We start from the raw sequence: 25,858 nt of genomic DNA, 5'->3' as shown, positions 1-25,858 counted from the left end.
TAGAGCGTATCATGCTTAGTGAAATAAGTCAATCGGAGAAAGACAACTATCATATGATCTCCCTGATATGAGGACATGGAGAAGCAACATGGGGGGGTAGGGGGATAGGAGAAGAATAAATGAAACAAGATGGGATTGGGAGGGAGACAAACCATAAATGACTCTTAATCTCACAAAACAAACTGGGGGTTGCTGGGGGGAGGTGGGATTGGGAGAGGGGGAGGGGGCTATGGACATTGGGGAGGGTAAGTGCTATCGTGAATGCTGTGAAGTGTGTAAACCTGGCGATTCACAGACCTGTACCCCTGGAGATAAAAATACATTATATGTTTATTAAAAAAAAAAAAAATTTGGAAGGGGAGGCGAACCATAAGAGACTATAAACTCTGGAAAACAACCTGAGGGTTTTGAAGGGTCAGGGGTGGGAGGTTGGGGGAACAGGTGGTGGGTAATGGGGAGGGCACGTTTTGCATGGAGCACTGGGTGTTGTGCAAAAACAATGAATACTGTTACGCTGAAAAAATAAATAAAATGGAAAAAAAAAACAAAAAACAAAAAACCCTTCAGTTTGTAAAAACACGGACATACTCTTTCTTACTTCCATTGTGGAGCAATAGTCCAATTTCCATTGGTGGTCAGGATTAATCACTCCAGGCAATACTGTTACTTACTATTTTACCAGTTAGTTCAGGGGTATAAAGAATCCAAAGTGGCTGGGTGACAGTTTTAACTTCCATTTCAGTAAAATCATTGTTTTATCCTGGTGGAAGCATTTCCTCTTTGGGAGACAAACCTTTAGACTAACAGGGCATAAAGTCATAGGAAAAGGAAATAATAAATTTTCTACTGGATTACTAGAGGTAATAGTGAATGGTACCACTCCCACTTCAATCTCTTGATTCCTGGAAGCATGAATCCTGGCTATCAGAGAAAGAGCAACATGTATTAGACACTGCTTCAGAGCATAGATAGCCTTCTGGAGAAGCTTACTCCAGCCATGCAAGGTATTAGCACCTAACAGACAGGGTAACTGGGTCTTCAAATGTTTCACTCCACACTGCTTTAGGATGGTAACATGGTAAAACTATTGAATTTAATCAACACCAGCCCATTGCCACACTTCTTTGACCATAAATTAAGTTTCTTGATCAGAAATAATGCTATGTAGAATGCCATGAATGTTGGACAAGGCATTCTTTAAGTCCATGGATGGTAGTTTTAGCAGAAACATTGTATTAAGAGAAGGGAAATCTGTATTCAGAGTAATTGTCTATTTTGTTAGAATAAAACATTGCTCTTTTAATAATGGAAGTGGTCTAATATAAACAATTCACCATGAGGTAGCTGGATGATCAACAAAGAATTGTACCATATTGTGGACTTAGTCCTGGTCTCAGAGCTGCTGACAGATTGAGCATTCAGTAGTGGCTGTATTCGGGTCAGCCTTTGCGAATGAAAGTTCATGTTATTGAACTTATACATGTCTCTATCATTGCCATTATGGCTACATTTTCACAAGCCCATTTGACAATAGCAGGGGTGGCTGAGGAAAATGGCTGACTAGCATCTATACAATGGGTCATATTGTCTATGTAATTATTAATATCTTCCTCTGTTAACATCATTCTTTAATGAGTAGTTACATGGGACAAAAATGCCTTTTTTTTTTTTTTTTTTGCCTACTCAGGTAGGTCTGTCTGTACATATTTTCCCCAATTTCCTTTGTCACCAGTTTTCTCTTATATTCCTTCCAAGTCCCTGACCATTCCAACAAACCATTGGTTACAGCCTGTGAATCTATATATAATCACACATCTAACCATTTCCCCTCCAATGCAAAGTAAACAACCAAATGCATTACTCACAGGTCTGCCCACACGGAAGATATCCTTTCACTAATGTCCTTCAGGAATGCCTCAGAAAGGGGCTATATTGCTGAAGCTGTTCATTTTTGGGAGGTGCCAGCATAGTGTGCAGAACCATCTACAAGCCAGGCCCTAGTTTACCCTTCCTCATTCAACTGACCATAGGGAGCTCTCCTTGAAGCCATAGTTGCAGGTTTAGAGAGAGAAGGCATTGCAGTAGAAATAGGGACCATCAGCATTTCAGCTAATTCTTCATGTAACTTGTGCCTTCAGGTCCTGATCAAATATGGACCACTGCCATTTGATGATGGAGTATCACTGTGTATGCACAACTTCATGACTTGGTGGGTTGGATAATACTGTGTTCATTATGGACAACTCACATCTCATGGTAATTTGGTGCCCCATGCCAAGCATTCAGTCTGTACCAGGGCCCAGTGGCAAGCCAAGAGCTGTTTCTTAAAAGGAGAGTATTTGCAGAAGATGGAGGTGTGTGTGTTTGTTCCAAAATCTTAAGATTCTGTGTTATGATTCACTATAAGTACCTGCCAAAGGCTCCAAACAACATCTTATCTTCCACTGATGCTTCAAGCATCACTGGATCTGCTAGATCATATAGTTTGGATCATATGTCAGCTTGCACCTATTGCAGAGCCTATACCTATTGCAGAGCCTTTTCTTGTTTGGCATCCCACTTAAAACTAGTAGTTTCTTGGATCATTAAGCAAATGGGCTGGAGAACACACCCAAATAAGGAATATGTTGCCTCCAAAATCCAAAATGGCCCACTGAGCATTATACCTCTTTTTTTATCGCAGGAGGGGCTAGAGGCAACAACCTGCTCATCTTAGACACGTCTCACACCAATGTGACACGTCTCACACCACTGTGGACAAATTACAAGAGAGTGTCATAAAGCTTCAATGTGAAAGCCGGAATTTCTGCTTGATAAGCCCACATGCATAAATTTGGCCTGATCCTGCATTACATTTCTTTCATTACTGTCCCAAATCCCTTGCATCAATTTCCAAACATGTCCCCAAGATTTCTTAGAAATTAGAAAACTCAGTAGTTCTATTGGAGTATAGCATACCTCCTCATAGGACACACTTTGTGTTGCACTTTCCGGTACCTGCACTTTCAGATACCTCGAGTACTTTCAGGTACCTCGAGTGCTGCACTTTCAGGTATTTCGAGGTACCTGAAATATAAGTTTCATATTCCATATGAAAACTTTTATTTTCATGTAACCCCAAAAGTTTAATTTTGCTTTTATTTCCCTTGCCTTGGAAAACAGACCTAGAGGTACCACTTTGAGGTACCACTCAAAGAAGAGTGGTAGGGGTGAATCCTGAGGAGAATCAGTATTGTCTTACAGGGCAACTGTCTCAGAAGATGTCATTACTTTTCTCAGGCAATACACACAATACAATAAAAAGTTAAGCCCCTTAGACTGAGGTAGAAAAGCCAATACCACTGTGGGTGGAGAAGTCAAAATAATTGGGAAGGGATTCTGCTGCCACTGGGAATTGGGAGGCCACTTCTACTAGAGATGAGGTGGCTAACTCCGCTGAGAGTATGGAGAACTTTTCCACAAGCAAAAATGACTCAGAATTTAGGGCTTCATGACCCATCATTATGAGAGTTTTTGCACACATCCCCTTTCCAATTTGTAAGTTCCTAATCTCTCCTAATTGATGCCCTCACTTTAACAGTAGGCACTTTTCAAAGCTGGAAGTTCCACTTGTCTTGTAAGGTAGCCAAATTCAAGATAAGGCTCTATGTTTTGTTTTGTTTTGTTTTGTTTTCAGCAATTTCAGCCATGTTATTATAGATAGGGCACATAAAGAAGCTCTGGTTTCATTTATACAAAGCTTGAGCTGAATATTTGAATCCCTGAGGTTATCCTTTTCTTTCACCATATTGTTTAGGGACATTAAGAGCTACCAGCCAGAGTCATGAATTAGCTTTCAAAAAATGTTCAGAAGTATCACATACAGAATCATATAGCTCCTGGTTTCTTTATTTCCTTTTTTTTGAGTATACTTAACATAAAATATTATATTAGTCACAGTTGTACAACTTAGTAATTTGACAAGTTTATATATCATCCTATGTCTACCATAAGTATAGCTACTATCTGTATCACTGCATTACTACTACAACATCATTGATTATATTTCTTACGCTCTGCTTTTTATTCCCATGACTTACTCATTCCACAACTGCATCTCCCTCTCCTCCTTCACCCATTTTGGTCAAACCCCCAACTCCCTCCACTCTGGCTAATATCAGTTTGTATTAATGTTCTGATTTTACTTTTTGGTCGTCTTCTTCTTTCTCCTTCTTCTTCTTCTTCTTCTTCTTCTTCTTCTTCTTCTTCTTCTTCTTGAGTGGAATCATATGTTATTTGTCTTTCTTAGTATGACTCACTTTACTTACAGTAATATCCTCTAAGTCCATTCATGTTGTCTCAAATGTCATGATCTCATCATTTTATAGTTGTATAATATTCTAGTGTGTGTATATCCTTATGCATTCATCTACTAATGCATACTTAAGTTGCTTCCATGGCTGGGCTATCCTACAAGTCTTTTTGAGTTATATAAGGGTATATAAATCGTTTTTGAGTTAGTGTTTTCATTTTCCCTGTGTAAATACACAATAGTGAAATCACGGGATCATATAGCATTTCTATTTTTAACTTTCTGAGGAATCTCCTTACTCTTTTCCACAGTGGGTACACCGATTTACATTACCACCAACAGTGCATGGATATTCCTTTCCCTCTATATTCTAACCAGCACTTGTTTATCTTTCTGATTTTAGCCATTCTGACAGTTGTGAGGTAAGATCATTGTGATTTTGAGTTGTATTTCCCCAATGAGTGATGTTGAGCATCTTTTCATGTGTCTACTGACTATCTGTATATCTTCTTTGGAAAAATGTTCTCTGCCCATTTTTAAATTGGATTATTTGGGGTTTTGGTGTCTAGTTGTATAAGTTCTTTGTATATCTTGGATACTAACCCCTTATCAGATGGATCATTTGCAAATACCTTCTCCCAATCAGTAGGTTCTCTCTCTCTCTCTTTTTCTTTTTACCATTTCCTTTGCTTTACAAACTTATTTTCATGTAACCCCAAAAGTTTAATTTTGCTTCTATTTCCCTTGCCTTAGAAAACAGATCTAGAAAACTGTTGCTATGGTCAATATCAGAGAAATTACTGCCCGTGTTCTCTTTCAGAAATTCTATGGCTTCAGGTCTCACATTTAGGTCTTTTGTCCATTTAGAGTTTATTATTGTATATGGTATTATAAAGTAGTCCAGTTTCATTCTTTTTACATGTAGCTGTCTAGTTTTTCAGCATCATTAAAGAGATGGTCTTCTCCCCATTCCATATTCTTGCTTCTCTTGCAATAGTTTGTTTCTTTTAAGTGGCTGATTAAGAGTATCTAATGTAGACAATTTGTATATCTCTATAAATAACACCATAGAAAATCAGTGCTCTCTTTACTACTAAAAAGTCAGTAGTCCTTTTTTAAAAAATTTAAATTCAATTAGCCAACATATATTACCTCATTAGTTTTTAATGTAGTGTTCAATGACTCATTAGTTGCCTATAACACCCAGTGCTCATCACATCATGTGCCCTCCTAAAAAAAAGTCAGTAGTCTTCAAATATAGTCCAATTAAAGAGCCAATTCCAGAAACCTCAAAACCAATTAAGAAAACTCACCCTTAAAGTTTTGTTTGTCTAGATTCATTCTCATTACCAAAATATCTATATTAATCAGAGTTCTCTAGAAAAGAGAGCCAATAAGTTAACATACACACAAACGTATATATATATGTGCATGTATTTATACATTTATTTGAAGGGTTCCATTATAAGGAATTGACTTACATAATTATGAGGGTTGAGAGGTCCCATAATTGGTCATCCACACACTGGAGACCCAAGAAAGCCATGATGTCAGAAATAGAAGGGATTTTTCAATAGCTATCCCGCAGAGAAAAATTAGACTTAGTCACCAGGGATCATCTGTATTTGTAAAATAAGTACTTAAGAAAAAAAATAATAAAATTACTGAGCACCTGCTTTGTGTCAGGAACCATCTCAGAGCAATATTGTCAACTTTGTCTCCATAAGACCCTATAAGTTGTTTCTATTGTTTCTATTTTAAAGAGAAACAAACAAGGTTAGTAGATTTATGTAATTTACTCAAATCTATGGGACAGATGGTGTTAGAATTCAAATGTAAGTTTGCCTCTACTTTAAACACCAGAGAGTAAAACTTTCAGAAGTATTATTTTAAAATGGAATTTTAAGTTCTGATACCCTCAGGTATCAAAATTTAACCTCTAATTAAAGAAATTAAGTTTCTACATTTAAAAATTTGGAACATAAGCAATAATATCATTAAGATAAAAAAAAATGATGACAAAGCCTCGGGAAAATTTTTCTAAGTACATAGCTGCAGGCTAATGCTAGTTAAATTAATTATAATATGTAAGAAGTTGACCAAAAAGTATATTAGATAAGAAATTTAGTTTGAATATTATCAATAACCAACCTATTTACTTTAATTTGATAAATTAAGGTTATATTAAGTAATGTATTAAAATATAATTGTTCCTAGCCTGAGGAAGATGGAAGAGTAAAAGGATTCTCGGTCCACCTTGCACTATGGATGCACCAAAGTAACAGCTACATCTGTACAAATAATTTTGAGACTGACACAAAGATTGGCATACCAGACCTTCTATAGTTAATCAAAAAGAGAAGGAGAGTCAGAGACAAGGGTGGGAAACAAACCCCCAGTGATACTAACCACAACTGGGAGGAATATCATAATACAAATAAGCTAGAGGGCCAGATTCCATATTAGGAATCTTAGGCACTGGAAATGCACTGAGAAGATGAGTCCCTATAAGGTTGGCTTGAAAAACCAGGGGATCTTAACATCATGAGCTTTTAAAATCAATGGGCTTAACTCCTGGTACTTTAAAAATCAGTGAGCTTAGCTCCAGGAGATCCAGAGAAAACTAAGAAACAGTGCCTACCCTTAAAAACTAGCATAATAAATAACCTAGAAACATACACATAGAGGAAGCAGTTTGAAAAGCACCTTGGAGTATACCTGAAGGGGAATTATTATTCATCTCAGAACATGTACTAGAGGTGCAGGATCTTTAGGAGACTTTTCCAAAAACAAAAGTTCTGGCAAGTGCCATTTCTCTTTCCCTTCTCAAGTCTAGGTAGCTGGATATTTGCAGGAACCATCACTTAACTCTTCACCTGTCTTGACAGCATCATGTGCCCCATCCAACCTAACCCTGTGGTCCAGCCCCATCCAATCTGCCCGTCTCACCAGCCATTTCTCCAAAGTGGCTCCTATTCCTATATACCATACAAGAAGCTCTGGCATGGACCAGTGCCATTCCAAAATGACTCTTGTCTCAGAAATAGGGGGAGATAATAGTTTACCTGTAGTTCCAACAGCTGAAACATTTAGCTGGCCATGCAGAGATAAGACTGATACCAGGTGCACACAGAGTAACACCAGAAAGATTGGATGCTGACATCTAATCTGACTCCTGGCCCTTCCCACCAAAGAAAAGCTCTCAGAGGACAGTTCAGGGAGAGCATTCTGCCTTTCAAAATGCACACAGCTACAGTAAAGTAAATGTACATAACTAGCCTGATTGCTGACACCACCCATCAATAAGCCTGTGGTGACCTCACATAACCCTTTCAATAGGACTGGGACCAAACCCTGTCAGGCATAACCACGGCAGGAAAAGTGGGACTGTGCAGCTGACTGGATGGAAGGCAAACTCTACTTAGCCATAACAGTAGGCCATACACAACCCAATAGGAAATACCCCTGGAGCACCTGGTTCTGGTGAAAAGGGCATACTTTTCACTATGGGGCAATATGGGGCACCCCTGGGATCTTCTTTAAAAGGCCAATACCTTTAATACCAGGAGATGTAGCTGACCTCCTTAATACATAGAAACAAACAGAGAGACAAATTGAAGGGACCGATGAATATGTCTCAAATAAAAGAACAGTACAAAATCACAGCAAGAGGGCTAAATAAAAAAGAAATAAGCAATGTGCCTGATAAAAAATAAAATACTGCTCATAAAGATATTCACAAGGCTTGAGAAAGAGTGAAGGATCTCAGTGAAATATTTAGCAGCATTTGAAAATATAAAAATGAACCAGTCAGAGATAAGGAACTCATTAAGTAAAAAATACAGAATGAGAATAGGTTAAGGGAATTCATTAATATGATCAAGAGTAACAATACCAGCATGTTAGGGATCCCAGAAGGAAAGGAGAGAGAGAGAGAGAAAGAAAATTGAAGAAATAATGGCTGAAAACTTCCTTCATCTATGGAAAGAAACAGACATCCAGATCCAGGAATTACAGAAAGCCCCTAACAAATTAAACCCAAGGAGGTTTGTACAAGACACATAATCATTAAAATGGCAAAAAGTAGTGATAAAGAGAAAATTGTAAGGGCAGCATGAGAAAGTAGTTAAACATAAGGGAAATCCCAAAAGGCCATCAGTTGATATTTCAGCAGAAATTTTGCAGGAATGATATTTGCAAAGTGTTGAAAGGAAAAAGTGTGCAACTAAGAATATTCTACCCAGCAAGTTTACTATTCATAAAGGAGAGATAATCAGCTTCCCAGACAAAAGTAAAAAATGTTCATCACCACTAGATCAACATTACAAGAGAAGTTAAAGGGAATTCTTTCAGTGGGAAGAAAAGGCCCTTAGTGAGAGAAAATTATGAAAGGGGAAAAGTTTACTAATAAAGGCATATCTATCATAATAGTAGATTAATCCCTTCTAAAACCAGTATAGAGGTTAAAATACAAAAGCAGTTAAATATATCTACAAAAATCAGTTAAGGGATTCAGAAATAAAGGCAAGTATGATATCATATACATAAAATGTGGTGGGGGTGAAAACTTAGTGCTTTTAGAATGGGTTCAACCTTAAGAAATCATTAACTTAATATAGAATGCTATATGTGAACATAATGGTAACCACAATCAAATACCTATCACTCACACACACACACACACACACAGGAATCTGAGTATAACCTTAAAGAAAGCCATCAAACCACAAGAGAAGAAAGGAAGAGAAGAAAGCAATAGTTTAGAACTACAGAACAACCAGAAAACCAATAACTAAATGGCAATATCAGTATCAATAATTACTTTAAAGATAAGTTATCTAATCCATCAAAAGACATGGGGCAACTGATTGGGTAAAAATCAAAACCCAGCTATATGCTGTCAACAAGAGATTCACTTCAGACTTAAGACACATGCAGATTAAAAGTGCAGGAATAGAAAAGTATTTGCAATGCAATTGAAAGGAAAAAAAGCCAGTGTAGCAATACCTCTATCAGACAAAATAGACTATAAGTCAAAAATGGTAGCAAAGGACAAATAATACCACTACATATTGATAAAAGGAAGAATCAACCAAGAAAATATAACAATTTTAAATATCCATGCACTAAACATGGGAGCACCTAAATACATAAAGCAATTACTAACAGACATAAAGGGAGAAATTAACAGTAATACCAAAATAGTAGGGGACTTTAAATTCCCACATGCATAAATGGATAGATCATCTAAACAGAATAGCAACTAGAAAACAATGGCTTTAGTGGGACATTAGACCAGATGGACTTAACAGATGCATACAGAACATTCCATCTAAAACAGCAGAGTACACATTCTTTTCAAGCGCCCATGAAATATTTTCCAGAATAGATGACATGTCAGGCTCAAAACAAGTCACAATAAATTCAAAAAGACTGAAATCATATCAGGCATTTTTCCAACCATAACAGTATAAAACTAGAAATCAATTACAAGGAAAAAACCTGGAACTAATGCATTACATGAAGACTAACAACATGATATAAACGATGAATGGGGCAACCAAAATACCAAAGAGGAACTTAAAAAAATACATGGAGATAAAGGAAAACGAGAGTATAGTATCCCCAAATCTTTGAGATATAGCAAAAGCAGTTCTAGGAAAGATTATAACATTAGACACATACCACAAGAAACAAAAACAATTATAAATAAACAACCTAATTTTATGCCAAATGAGCTAGAAGAACAATAAAGACCAAAGCTAGTAGAAAGAAGGAAATAATCAAGATTAGAGCAGAAATAAATGAAATAGAGAAAAAAATAGAGAAGTCAATGAAAATAGCAGCTGGTTTTTTAAAAAGATAAAATTGATAAATCTTTAGCCAGACTCATCAAGTACAAAACAAAGGACTCAAATATATAACAAAATAGAAATGAGGGAAGAGAAATAATTGACACCACAGAAATATAAAGATTATAAGAGAATATTATGAAAAAAATTGTATGCCAACAATCTGGAAAATGTGGAGACAATGGATAAGTGTTTCTAGAAACATTTGATTTTCCAAAACTGAATCAGGAAAAGTAGAAAATTTGAACAGACTCATTATAAGCAATGAAATTTAATCAGTAATCAAAAATCCCCCAACAAATAAAAGTCCAGCATCAAATGACTTCACAGGTAAATTCTACCAAGTATTTATAAATTTGATACCTATTATTCTCAAAGTATTCTAAAAAATAGGAGAGCTTCAAAATTCATCTCATAAGGCCAACATTACTGATATCAAAACCAGACAAAGAAATTATCAAAAAAGAAAATACTGTACAAGATCTCTGATGAACATAGATTCAAAGCCCTCAACAAAATATTAGCAAACTGAATCCAACAGTTCTTTTAAAAAAATCATTCACCGTGGGGGGAGTCAAGATGGCGGGGAAGTAGGAGGAGGCACCATTTCAACCTGTACCCTAAAGTGAGCTGATTACCTACCAAACAACTCCGACAACCCATGAAATCAGCCTGAGATCAGAATTATACACATCTGGATCTCTACAGGAGCAGAAGACGCCAGTGGCAGGTAAAGCAGACTGGGAACGTCCGACTGATATCGGAAGATAAACAAAAGGGGGAGGGAGCCACCAGAGGTGACCGATTGGAAAGTAACACCCCAACACCAGAGTGCTCTGCGTCTGGGGACCAGCATTAACTTGGAGTCTGGTTGAAAGCACTCAAAAAACAAACAGCAAAGGATCGTGGGGGGTAATAGTGGGAACCTGGGCAGTTAGGGTCAGGGACCTAAGTCCCCGGACCCAGGACAGCCTCCCCTGGCGCAGAGCCAGAGAGAGTGCGGCGGAGAAATCAGGTCTCCATCCCTGAGCCGCCAGTGCACCTGACCCGCCAGCACGCCCGAGAACGAGTGGGGTCTGGCTCCCGTGAGGGGCTGGGAGCCTGGCCAGACGGCAATCCTGAAACGCGCGCGTCCCACACCCTCCCTTGGGATAGGTGCTCATAGGCGCTAACCTGGAGCTCTGGCAGCAGGAAAAACCAGACATTCCCAGCCCAGGACAGCGGGAAAATCTCAGTGTGCGATCTCTGCTCGGAACCTCTCTGGCGGTCTGGAGCTGCCTAGACAGCCACCGCTGCCCTGGTTTTGGGTACAACGAGGAGCTCCTGCATCCCCAGGGACAGTGACTCAGAACCGACTCTGCCAGCAGCTTTTGCAAAACAGTCTGAGGCTTCTCTCTGAGAGGGAGGTTGGGGTGCTGTTTGCTCTTCTCTAAACCTCCAAAAACCATCAAAAGCTGTCAAGGCGAGAGAAAGCAGATGAAAGAACATAAAAACCCCCAGAGAGGGGCACCTGGGTGGCTCAGTGGGTTAAGGCGCTGCCTTCGGCTCAGGTCATGATCCCAGGGTCCTGGGATCAAGCCCCACATCGGGCTCTCTGCTCAGCGGAAAGCCTGTTTCCTCCTCTCTCTCTCTCTCTGCCTGCTTGTGATCTCTATCTGTCAAATAAATAAATCTTAAAAAAAAAAAAAAAAAAAACCCAGAGAACAAAAGGCTGAAAAAAACAGTTTCCTGAAAAAGAAAAAAAAAAAAAAAGAGCTCACCCCCTTGAGGGGAGCGGGAGGACCTAACTCAGGGAACATCATTGTCTGAAAACCCACGTGGCAGGCCCCTCCCCCAGAAAACCAACCAGGAAGGAAGAAAAAAAAAAAAAGACTACAAGAGAACAATCACCACTACTTCATAAATACAACTTTTATTTTTAACTCTTTACCAATATTCTGGTTCTTTTTTTTTTATACATACAGATAATTTTTTAACCTATTTACCATCACATCGAGATGTCCAGTACATCAAATTCTTTAATAACCTTCTAACCTGAACTTTTTGATACATACACCCGTGTTTTTCTTTTGTTTTTCTATTTTTTTATTCTTTTTTAATTTTAACTTAGTTTAGTCTAGTTTATTCTTTTTTAATTTTTATTTTCTACTATACATATAGAGTTAAACTTCAAGGTAATCCCCTTTCCCCAATCAATGCTACCCCTATAGGCAAACCAGTTTCTAATCCCCCTGTAACTTAGGAAAGTTGAGTCCCTTAACAAAAACATCAAGATACCTTCAGGAAGAATCAAAATAACCTTCCTCACCCACACTGAGAATCTATAACCATTCTCCCAATTTTTCCTTCTGTCAGTGTTTCTGTGAATTTGTGTTTGTCCTGATAATATATAAACCTTATACTTGGGGTTCATTCTGATGAGGTTCTTCCCTTTTTTTTTTTTTTTTGCTTATATATACATATTTTTTTCTCTTGTCATATACTTTTATCACTCTTTTTGTCTGTCTGTTTTTGTTTGTATACTCCACAAATCTTACCTTGTGGCCCATTTGGGCTGAGCCCTCTTTTATCTTCCCTTTTTTTCCTATCTCTCTCTCGCTTTTTTTTTCCCTTTTTTCTTTCCCCTTTTTATTTCTTTCTTCTTCTCTATTTCTTTTTCTTTTCGTTTTTCTCTCATTTGGGTGGGGAATCCTGATTGCACAGAAGCGTTCCAGGGTGCACATTGACTGCACCACAATCGATAAGTCCAGCTGCATCTGTTTAGTCATCTCTTACCAAAATGACTAGGAGGAGGAATACCCAACAGAAGAAAAATACAGAGGATGGGCCTTCTGCAACAGAGCTAATGGCTATTGACATAGACAATATGTCAGAAAAGGAATTCAGACTAACAATTATCCAGGCAATAGCTAGGTTGGAGAAAGCCATGGATGACCAAACAGAATTGATTAGGGCAGAACTGAAAGCCACCAGGGATGATGTTCACAATGTTAGGGCAGAACTGACAGCCACCAGGGATGATGTTCAAAATGCTCTCAACGAGTTCCAATCCAATCTAAATTCTCTAAAAGCTAGGGTAACTGAGACAGAAGATAGAATTAGTGATCTGGAGGACAAACAGATAGAGAGAAAGGATCAGGAGGAAGCCTGGAACAAACAGCTCAGAAGCCACGAAAACAGAATCAGGGAAATAAACGATGCCATGAAACGTTCCAACGTCAGAATTATTGGAATCCCTGAAGGGGAAGAAAAAGAAAGAAGTCTAGAAGATATAGTGGAAGAAGTTGTCTATGAAAATTTTCCCAATCTCACGAATGGAAACAACGTTCATGTACTAGAGGCAGAAAGATTTCCTCCCAAGATTTTAGATTCTCGAAAGTCCTCACGGCACCTTATCATTAGAATGGGGAATTTTGTTTCAAGAGAGACCCTCTTAAAAGCAGCTAGGACAAAGAAGCTTCTTACATACAGAGGGAAGCCCATTAGAATAACGTCAGACCTTTCCACAGAGACCTGGAAAGCCAGGAAGGGCTGGCAAAATATATTCAGAGTACTAAATGAGAAGAACATGCAACCAAGAATACTCTATCCAGCAAGACTGACATTTAAAATGGATGGAGAGATAAAGAGTTTCCAAGACCGGCAAGGCTTAAAAGACTATGCAACCACCAAGCCGACACTGCAGGAAATATTAAGGGGGGGTCCTATAAGAGAGAAAAAATCCTAAGAATATCATTGAACAGAAATATAGAAACAATCTATAGACAGAAAGACTTCAAAGGCAACACGATGTCAATAAAAACTTATCTCTCAATAATCACTCTCAATGTGAATGGCCTAAATGCGCCCATAAAACGACACAGGGTTGCAGATTGGATAAAACGACAGGACCCATCCATATGTTGTCTACAAGAGACCCATTTTGAACCTAAGGATACACCCAGACTGAAAGTGAAGGGATGGAGAAGCACCTTTCATGCCAATGGGCCTCAAAAGAAGGCCGGAGTAGCGATTCTCATATCAGATAAATTAGATTTTAAACTAAAGACTGTAGTCAGAGATACAGAAGGACACTACATAATTCTTAAAGGGACTATACGCCAGGACGATCTAACAATTGTGAATATCTATGCCCCCAATATGGGAGCACCCAATTACATAAGAAAACTATTAATCAAGATAAAGAGTCATATTGATACGAATACAATAATAGTAGGAGATCTTAATACGCCTCTCTCAGAAATAGACAGACCATCGAAGCAGAAAATTAATAAAGAAATAAGAGCATTGAATGAAACATTGGACCAGATGGACCTCATCGACGTATACAGAACATTCCACCCTAAAACAACAGAATATTCATTCTTCTCAAGTGCACATGGAACCTTCTCCAGAATAGACCACATACTGGGTCACAAAGCAGGACTCAACCGATACCAAAAGACTGACATTATTCCCTGCATATTCTCCGATCACAATGCTTTGAAACTGGAGCTCAATCACAAGGAAAAGTTCAGAAGGAACTCAAACACCTGGAAGCTAAAGACCACCTTGCTTAAGAATGCTTGGATCAACCAGGAGATCAAAGACGAACTTAAACAATTCATGGAAACCAATGAGAATGAAGACACCTCGGTCCAAAACCTATGGGATACAGCAAAGGCTGTTCTAAGGGGGAAATACATAGCCATCCAAGCCTCCCTCAAAAACATTGAAAAATCCAGAATACACCAGCTGTCTCTACACCTTAAAGAACTGGAGAATCCACAACAAATCAAACCAACTCCACATGCAAGAAGGGAAATAATCAAGATTAGAGCAGAGATCAATGAGGTAGAAACGAGAGATACAGTAGAACATATCAATGAAACTAGAAGCTGGTTTTTTGAAAGAATCAATAAGATCGATAAACCATTGGCCACACTAATCCAAAAGAAAAGAGAGAAAGCCCAAATTAATAAAATTATGAATGAAAAGGGAGAGATCACAATGAACACCAAGGAAATAGAAACAATCATCAGAAATTATTACCAACAGTTATATGCCAATAAGCTAAGCAACCTAGATGAAATGGATGCATTCCTGGAAAGCTACAAACTCCCAAAATTGAACCAGGAAGAAATTGACAACCTGAATAGACCGATATCTAGTAATGAGATTGAAGCAGTGATCAAAAACCTCCCAAAAAACAAGAGCCCAGGACCTGACGGATTCCCTGGGGAATTCTACCAAACTTTCAAAGAAGAAATAACACCAATTCTCCGGAAGCTGTTCCAAAAAATTGAAGCAGAAGGAAAACTTCCAGACTCTTTTTATGAAGCCAGCATTACCCTGATTCCCAAACCAGGCAAAGACCCTACCAAAAAGGAGAATTTCAGACCAATATCACTGATGAATATGGATGCAAAGATTCTCAACAAGATCCTAGCAAACAGGATCCAGCAGCACATTAAAAAGATTATCCACCATGACCAGGTGGGATTCATCCCTGGGTTGCAAGGTTGGTTCAACATTCGCAAATCAATCAGTGTGATAGAACACATCAAAAAGAGAAGAGAGAAGAACCACATGGTCCTCTCAATGGATGCAGAAACAGCATTTGACAAAATCCAGCATCCGTTCCTGATGAAAACGCTTCAAAGTATAGGGATAGAGGGAACATTCCTGAACTTCATAAAATCTATCTATGAAAGACCCACAGCAAATATCATCTTCAATGGGAAAAAGCTTGCAGCTTTCCCGTTGAGATCAGGAACACGACAAGGATGCCCACTCTCACCACTCTTGTTCAACATAGTATTAGAAGTTCTAGCAACGGCAATCAGACAACAAAGAGAAATAAAAGGTATCCAAATTGGCAAGGAAGAAGTCAAACTCTCTCTCTTCGCAGATGACATGATTCTTTATATGGAAAACCCCAAAGACTCCACCCCAAACTACTAGAACTCATACAGCAATTCAGTAACGTGGCAGGATACAAAGTCAATGTACAGAAATCAGTGGCTTTCTTATACACCAACAATGAAAATACAGAAAGGGAAATTAGAGAATTGATTCCATTTACTATAGCACCAAGAACCATAAGATACCTGGGCATAAACCTAACCAAAGAAGTAAAGGACCTGTACTCGAGGAACTACAGAACATTCATGAAATAAATTGAAGAAGACACAAAAAGATGGAAGACTGTTCCATGCTCTTGGATTGGAAGAATAAACATTGTTAAAATGTCTATACTGCCTAGAGCAATCTATACTTTTAATGCCATTCCGATCAAAATTCCACCGATATTTTTCAAAGAGCTGGAGCAAATAATCCTAAAATTTGTATGGAGCCAGAAGAGACCCCGAATTGCTATGGAAATGTTGAAAAACAAAAACAAAACTGGTGGCATCACGTTACCCGATTTCAAGCTTTACTACAAAGCTGTGATCACCAAGACAGCGTGGTACTGGCATAAAAACAGACACATAGACCAGTGGAACAGAGTGGAGAGCCCAGATATGGACCCTCAACTCTATGGTCAAATAATCTTCGACAAAACAGGAAAAAATATTCAATGGAAAAAAGACAGTCTCTTCAATAAATGGTGCTGGGAAAACTGGACAGCGATATGTAGAAGAATGAAACTTGACCATTCTCTTACACCGTACACAAAGATAAACTCGAAATGGATAAAAGACCTCAATGTGAGACAGGAATCTATCAGAATCCTGGAGGAGAACATAGGCAGTAACCTCTTCGATATCAGCCACAGCAACTTCTTTCAAGATATGTCTCCAAAGGCCAAGGAAACAAAAGCAAAAATGAACTTTTGGGACTTCATCAAGATCAAAAGCTTCTGCACAGCAAAGGAAACAGTCAACAAAACAAAGAGGCAACCCACGGAATGGGAGAAGATATTTGCAAATGACAGTACAGACAAAAGGTTGATATCCAGGATCTAAAGAACTTCTCAAACTCAACACACACAAAACAGATAATCATATCAAAAAATGGGCAGAAGATATGAACAGACACTTCTCCAATGAAGACATACAAATGGCTATCAGACACATGAAAAAATGTTCATCATCACTAGCCATCAGGGAGATTCAAATTAAAACAACATTGAGATACCACCTAACACCAGTTAGAATGGCCAAAATTAGCAAGACAGGAAACAACGTGTGTTGGAGAGGATGTGGAGAAAGGGGAACCCTCTTACACTGTTGGTGGGAATGCAAGTTAGTGCAGCCACTTTGGAGAACAGTGTGGAGATTCCTCAAGAAATTAAAAATAGAGCTTCCCTATGACCCTGCAATTGCACTGCTGGGTATTTACCCCAAAGATACAGATGTAGTGAAAAGAAGGGCCATTTGTACCCCAATGTTTATTGCAGCAATGGCTACGGTCGCCAAACTGTGGAAAGAACCAAGATGCCCTTCAACGGATGAATGGATAAGGAAGATGTGGTCCGTATACACAATGGAGTATTATGCCTCCATCAGAAAGGACGAATACCCAACTTTTGTAGCAACATGGATGGGACTGGAAGAGATTATGCTGAGCGAAATAAGTCAAGCAGAGAGAGTCAAGTATCATATGGTCTCACTTATTTGTGGAGCATAGCAAATAACATGGAGGACATGGGGAGATGGAGAGGAGAGGGAGTTGAGGGAAACTGGATGGGGAGATGAACCATGAGAGACTATGGACTCTGAAAAACAACCAGAGGGTTATGAAGGGGCGGCAGGGGGGTGGGGGGGTGGGAGGTTGAGGAACCAGGTGGTGGGTAATAGGGAGGGCACGTACTGCATGGAGCACTGGGTGTGATGCCAAAACAATGAACACTGTTATGCTGTAAATAAACAAATAAAAATAAATATAAAAAAAAGAGTCTCTTATGGTTTGTTTCATAATTTCTAACAGCTGTATCATTCCCAAGAATATTGAGTTTTATGTTGGCAAATCTGAACTATAGGAAGGAGGTCCATCATTTTCAACTTCGCAATGTTCGCTTGCCCTGTATACTACTTAAAGTTCAAATGCAAACAGAAATGTGTCAAACTTTTATTAACAACATTAAAAACCTATGATAAAAACTATAGACATTATTGATATATAAAGGAACTAAAAGTAAAGATTTTGGATTTAGTTTGAAATATAACTAAATCTGAGTTATTATAGCCACAATTACAATCTTCTTCCTTGGAATGGTTTGAATAAACATTTTTGAAGGTTGAGGATTTAAAGGTAACATTTCAAGTTCCCAAACAATTTTTTGGGATTCACCTTTCATATACAAGGCTTCCATAAGTTTTAATATTGCTAGGAAAGAAAGCTACCACATGTTAGTGTTCAGGAATATTTGATTCTTTTAGACTACACATTCACAGATATTAATAAAATGTAATGCTAAAATAATAAATTTCCCCCTTTCTGTCCCCAAGCACAAATATACATCTGAGCAAACACTGTCACCCACACATACTAAACCATACATATGTTTCATTTTAATGGCATTCCTTCTTACACCAATGTGAATTTGAATTTTTTCATCCATGTTCATAAGGGATATTGGCTTGTAATTCTCCTTTTTATTGAGGTCCTTGTTTTGGGAATCAAGATAATGTTGACATCATAGAGTAAGTTTGGAAGTTTTCCTTCCATTTCAGTTCTTTGGAACAGTTTGAGAAGAATAGGTATTAACCCTTCTTTAAATGTGTTTTAGAATTCCCCTGATAAGTCATCTGTCCCAGGACTTTTGTTTGTTGAGAGATTTTTGACCCCTGTTTCAGTTTCTTTGCTGGTTATGGGTCTGTTCAAAATTTTCTTCCTGTTTTAGTTTATATGTTTCTAGGATTTTATCCATTTCTTCCAGATTGCCATTTTGTTGGCATATAATTTTTACAATATTCTCTTATAATTGTATTTCTGTTGTGTTGGTTGTGATCTCTCCCCTTTCACACATTTTATTTCTTTGTATTTTCTCTTTTCTTTTTGATATCTGACTAGGCATTTATCAAATTTTTTTTAAGATTTTATTTATTTATTTGACAGACAGAGATCACAAGTAGGCAGAGAGGCCGGCAGAGAGAGATAGGGAGAAGCCAGCTTCCTCCTGAGCACAGAGCCCGATGTGGGGCTCGATCCCAGGACCCTGGGATCATGACCTGAGCCGAAGGCAGAGGCTTTAACTCACTGAGCCACCTAGGCGCCCCTCAAATTTTTAATTCTTTCAAAGAACAAGCTCTTAGTTTCATTGATCTTTTCTACTGGCTTTTTTTTTTGTTTGTTCTGTTTATTCCTGTTCTAATATTTAATATTTCCCTTTTTCTGTTGGCTTTAAGCTTTATTTGCTGTTCCTTTTCTAGGTCCTTTAGGTGTAAGGTCATGTTGTATAGTTGAGACTTTTCTTATTCCCTGAGGTAGGCCTGTATTACAATAAATTCTTAGGACCACCTTTGTGGTATCCCAAAGGTTTTGGACTGTTCTATTTTCATTTTCATTTTCTTCCATGTACTTTTTTATTTTGTCTTTAATTTCCTGGTTAACCCATTCATTCTTTGGTAGGATGGTCTTTAGGCTCCATGTATTTGTGGTCTTTTAAATTTGTTCTTTTTGTTGACCTAACTTTCATAACATTGTGGTCTGAAAATATGGAAACTACACATGGTATGCTCTCAGTTTTTTGTACTTCTTGATGACTGATTTGTGACCCAGTATATGATCTATCCTGGATAATGTTCCATGTATACTGGAAAAGACTGAATAGTCTGCTGCTTTAGGATGAAATGCTCTGAATGTATCTGTTAAGTCCATCTGGTCCAGTGTGTCATTCAAAGCCATTGTTTTCTTGCTGATTTTCTGCTTAGATAATCTGTTGGTGTAAGTGGGGTGTTAAAGTCCCCTAATATTATTAAATTATTATTAATCAATTTCTTTATGTTCATTATTAATTGATTTATATATTTTGGTGCTCCCAAGTTGGGGCCATAACTACTTACAGCTGTTTGATCTTCTTGATGGATATACCCCTTAATTATAATATAATGCCAATCTTTAGCTCTTCTTAGAGACTTTGTTTTAAAATCTCATTTTTCTGATAATGTCTGACTACTCCAGCTCTCTTTTGATGTCCATTTGCATTATAAACGGTTCTCCCTCACATTCTTTTTTTAAATTTTTTTTATTAACATATAATGTATTATTAGCCCAAGGGGTACAGGTCTATGATCACCAGGTTTACACTTCACAGCACTCACAATAGCACATTCCTTCCCCAATGTCCATAACCACACTACATTCTCCATCTGCCTTTACCCCCAGCAATCTTCAGTTTGTTTTGTGAGATTAAGAGTCTCTTATGGTTTGTCTAACTCCTGATGCCATCTTGTTTCATTTATTCCTTTCCTATCCCTCAAACACCCCATGTTGCCTCTCAACTTCCTCAAATCAGGGAAATCATAACATAATTTTCTTTTTCTGATCAACTTATTTTGCTAAGCATAATAATTGTCATCGCAAATGGCAAGATTTCATTTCTTTTGATGGCTGCACAGTATTCTATTGTATATACATATACCACACCTTCTTTATCCATTCATCTGTTGATGGACATCTAGGTTCTTTCCATAGTTTGGCTATTGTGGACATTGCTGCTATACACATTTGGGTGCACATGCCCCTTGCATCACTACTTTTGTATCTTTAGGGTAAATACCCAGTAGCTTGATTACTGGGTCGTAGGGTAGCTCTATTTTCAACTTTTTGAGGAAACTCCATGCTGTTTTCCAGAGTGGTTGCACCAGCTTGCATTCCCACCAAAAGTGTAGGAGGGTTCCCCTTTCTCCGCATCTTCACCAGCATCTATCATTCCCTGACTTGCTAATTTTAGTCATTCTGACTGGTGTGAGGTGGTATTTCATTGTGGTTTTGTTTGTATTTCCCTGATGCCAAGTGATGTAGAGCACTTTTTCATGTGTCTGTTGGCCATTTGGATGTCTTCTTTGCAGAAATGTCTGTTCATGTCCTCTGTCCATTTCTTAATTGGACTGTTTGTTCTTTCAGTGTTGAGTTTGATAAGTTCTTTATAGATTTTGGATACTAGCCCTTTATCTGACATGTTGTTTTCAAATATCTTCACCCATTCTGTCAGTTGTCTTTTGGTTTTGTTAACTGTTTCCTTTGCTGTGCAAAAGCTTTTGATCTTGATGAAGTCCCAATAGTTCATTTTTGCCCTTGCTTCTGTTGCCTTTTGTGAAGTTCATAGGAAGAATTTGCTGTGGCTGAGGTCAAAGAGGTTGCTGCCTGTGTTCTTCTCAAAGATTTCGATGGATTCTTTTCTCACATTGAGGTCCTTCATCCATTTTTGAATCTATTTTCATGTGTGGTATAAGGAAATGATCCAGTTTCATTTTTCTGCATGTGACTGTTAAATTTTCATAACACCATTTGTTGAAGAGGCTGTCTTTTTTCCATTGGACATTCTTTCCTTCTTTGTCAAAGATTAGTTGACCATAGAGTTGAGGGTCTATTTCCGGTCTTTCTATTCTGTTCCATTAATCTATGTGTCTGTTTTTGTGACAGTACCATACTGTATTGTTGATGACAGCTTTGTAATAGAGAATGAAGTCTGGAATTGTGATAACACCAACTTTGGCTTTCTTTTTCAATATTCATCTGGCTTTTCAGGGTCTTTTCTGGTTCCATATGAATTTTAGGATTTCTTGTTGCATTTCTTTGAAAACATTTTATTGGATTTTGGTAGGCATTGCATTAAATGTGTAGATTGCTTTAGGTAGCATAGACATTTTCATAGTATTTGTTCTTCCAATACATGAGCATGGAACATTTTTCCATTTCCTTGTGTCTTCCTCAATTTCTTTTATGAGTACTTTATAGTTTTCTGAGTACAGATTCTTTGCCTTTTTGGTTAGGTTTATTCCTAGGTATCTTATGGTTTGGGGTGCAATTGTAAATGGGATTGACTCCTTAATTTCTATTTCTTCAGTCTTGTTGGTGGTGTACAGAAATGCAACCAACTTCTGTACACTGATTTTATATCCTGAGACTTTACTGAATTTCTGTATAAGTTACAGCAGATTTAGAATGGAGTCTTTTGGGTTTTCCACATAAAGTATCATTTCATCTGCAAAGAGTGATAGTTTGACTTCTTTGCCAATTTGGATGCCTTTAATTTCTTTTTGTTGTCTGATTGCTGAGGCTAGGACTTCTAGTACTATGTTGAATAGCAGAGGTGATAATGGGCATCCCTGCCGTGTTCCTGACCTTAGTGGAAAAGCTCTCAGTTTTTCTCTATTGAGAATGATATTCGTGGTGGGTTTTTCATGATGGCTTTGATGATATTGAGGTATGTGCCCTCTATCCCTACACTTTGAAGAGTTTTGATCAACAAAGGATGCTATACTTTGTCAAATGCTTTTTCAGCATCTATCGAGAGTATCATGTGGTTCTTGTTCTTTCTTTTATTAATGAATTGTATCACAATAATTGTTTTGCATATGTTTAACCAACCTTGCAGCCCTGGAATAAATCCCACTTGGTTGTGGTGAATAATCCTTTTAATGTACTGTTGGATCCTATTGGCTAGTTTTTTGGTGAGAATTTTTGCATCTGTGTTCATTAAGGATATTGGTCAGTAATTCTCTTTTTTGATGGGATTTTTGTCTGGTTTTAGGATCAAGGTAACACTGGCCTCATAAAGTTAATTTGAAAGTGTTCCTTCCACTTGTATTTTTGGAACAGTTTCATGAGAATAGGAATTAATTCTTCTTTAAATGTTTGGTAGAATTCCCTGGGAAGCCGTCTGGCCCTGGGTTCTTGTTTATTGGGAGATTTTTGATGACTGCTTCAATCTCCTTACTGGTTATGGGTCTGTTCAGATTTTCTTTTTCTTCCTGGTTCAGTTGTTCCAGTTTTTATGTCTTTAGAAATGTATCCATTTCTTCCAGATTGTTATATTTGCTGGCCTATAGTTGCTTATAATATGTACTTATAATCGTTTGTATTTCTTTGGTGTTGGTTGTGACCTCTTCTCTTTCATTCATGATTTTATTAATTTGTATCCTTTCTCTTTTCTTTTTGATAAGTATGGCCAGGGTTTTATCAATTTTATTAATTCTTTCAAAGAACCAGCTCCTAGTTTTTTTGGTTTGTTCAACTGTTTTGTTTTTTTCTTTTTGTTTGTTTTTGGTTTCTATTTCATTGATTTCTGCTCTGATCTTTATGATTTCTCTTCTCCTGCTTGGTTTAGGGTTTCTTTGTTGTTCTTTCTCCAGCTCCTTTAGGTGTAGGGTTAGGTTATGCATTTGAGAACTTTCCTGTTTCTTGAGAAAGGCTTGTATCACTATATATTTTCCTCTCAGGACTGCTTTTGCCGTGTTCCACAGATTTTGAACAGTGATTTTTCATTTTCATTTGCTTCCATAATTTTTTTCAATTCTTCATTATTTTTCTGGTTGATCCTTTCATTCTTTAGAAAGATGCTCTTTAGCCTCCATGTATTTGGGTTCTTTCCAAATTTCCTCTTGTTATTGAGTTCTAGCTTCAGAGCACTGTGGTCTGAAAATATGCAAGGAATGATCCCAATCTTTTGATACTGGTTGAGACCTGATTTGTGATGCAGGATGTGATCTATTCTGGAGAATGTTCCTTGTGCACTAGAGAAGAATGTTTATTCTGTTGCTTTGGGATGGAATGTTCTGAATATATCTGTGATGTCCATCTGTCCCACTTCATCATTTACAGACTTCATTTCCTTTTTGATCTTTTGTTTGAATGATCTGTCCATTTCACTGAGGGGGTGTTAAAGTCCCCTACTATTATTGTATTATTGCTGACATGTTTCTTTGATTTTGTTATTAATTGGTTTATGTAGTTGGCTGCTCCCATGTTAGGGTCATAGATATTGAAAATTGTTAGTTCTTGTTGGACAGACCCTTTAAGTATAATGTGGTGTCCTTCCTCATCTCTTATTATAGTCTTTGGCTTAAAATCTAATTTATCTGATATAAAGTTTGCAAACCCAGCTTTCTTTTCATGTCCATTAACATGGTAAATTGCTTTCCACCTCCTCACTTTAAATCTGGAGTTGTCTTTAGGTCTAAAAAGTTTCTTACAGACAGCATATTGATGGGTTTTGTTTTTATTTTTTTAATCTAATTTGATTCCCTGTGTCTTTTGATTGGGGCATTTAGCCCATTTACATTCAGGGTAACTATTTAGAGATATGAATTTAGTGCCATTGTATTGCCTGTAAGGTGACTGTTACTGTATATTGTCTCTGGTCCTTTCTGGTCTATTACTTTTAGGCTCTCTCATTGCTTAGAAGACCCCTTTCAATATTTCCTGTAGAGCTGCTCTGGTGTTTACAAATTATTTTAGTTTTTGTTTGTTCTGGAAGCTTTTTGTCTCTCCTTCTATTTTCATTGATAGCCTAGCTGGATATAGTATTCTTGGCTGCATGTTTTTCTCATTTAGTGCTCTGAATACATCATGCCAGTTCTTTCTGGCCTGCCAGGTCTCTGTGGATAAGTCTTCTGCCAATCTAATATTTTTATCATTGTATGTTACAGACTTCTTGCCCTGGGCTGCTTTCAGGATTTTCTCTTCGTCACTAAGAACTGTAAGTTCAAAAAGTTTTGTTGTTGTTATTGTTGTTGTTGTTTTTTATGATAGGTATTGTTAAGATAAACTAGTTATAAAATGTTAAAAGAAGAAAGGGTAAAAGTTAAAAAAATAGAATGAGAAAAAAATTAAAAAATATTAACTTTGCAAGACTAAAGAATCATGGGGAGAAAGCCATGAATTCCATGCTTTGCTTTCTTCTCCTCTGGAATTCTGCTCTTCTTGGTAAGTGAGCTTGGCCTTGGCTGATTTCTTGCTGATCTCCTGGGGGAGGGGCCTGTTGCATTGATTCTCAAGTATCTTTGCCTGAGGTAGAATTGCACTGTCCTTGCCAGGGGCTAGGCTAAGTAATCTGCTCCAGTTTGCTCTCAGGAGCTTTTGTTCCCTGGACATTTTATGCTTTCTGTAGAGTTCTGGAGGATGGGAATGAAAATGGTGGCCTCCCAATCTCTGGCCTGGAGTTGCAGAGAGCTTGGGGCCCCACTCTTCAGTGTGCCCTTTGAGAAAAGTGCTCAATCTCTTCTGTCTCCCTGGCCTCTGGCTGTGTGCCAAGCTCACCTGGCCTATAACCATGTGTCCCTGTCTCTGGCACACAGCCTCGCCTGGGGTCTCCAAACCCAGTAGATCCCTGCTGCTCTTCCAGGGAGGTCTCCCCAAATCTGCCACTTGTGGGGTCCCTGCTCAAAGAGTAGTGTCCTGACTTTGCCGCAGATCACAGTTTAAAGTAACCCTGAGCTGAGAGCTCTTTCCTCAGCTCCATCTCTGTAGACGGCTTCCTGCTCTAATAACAGTAAACTCTGCAACACTCAGACACCCATGATCCTTCGGTGACCCCGTGGGACCTGAGACCAAGCTGTCCCTGGGAAGGCTCCACTCCCACTTAGCCTCTGGAATGATGACCCTTAGCGGAGCAGACCTTTAAAAGTTCAGATTTTGTGCTCTCTGCATTTGCCAGGAGCCGGCCCCTCCCCCCATAGTCTATCGTCCCCTCGCTTTGGATTCATTTCTGTGCAGGTCCTACCTTTCAGAAAGTGGTCGATTTTCTGTTTCTAGAATTGCTGCTCTTCTCTTCAACCTCCTGTTG

The sequence above is a fragment of the Meles meles genome, chromosome 4 (assembly GCF_922984935.1).
Source record: "Meles meles chromosome 4, mMelMel3.1 paternal haplotype, whole genome shotgun sequence".
Classification (NCBI taxonomy): domain Eukaryota; kingdom Metazoa; phylum Chordata; class Mammalia; order Carnivora; family Mustelidae; genus Meles; species Meles meles.
Note: the sequence above shows the minus strand (reverse complement) of the source record.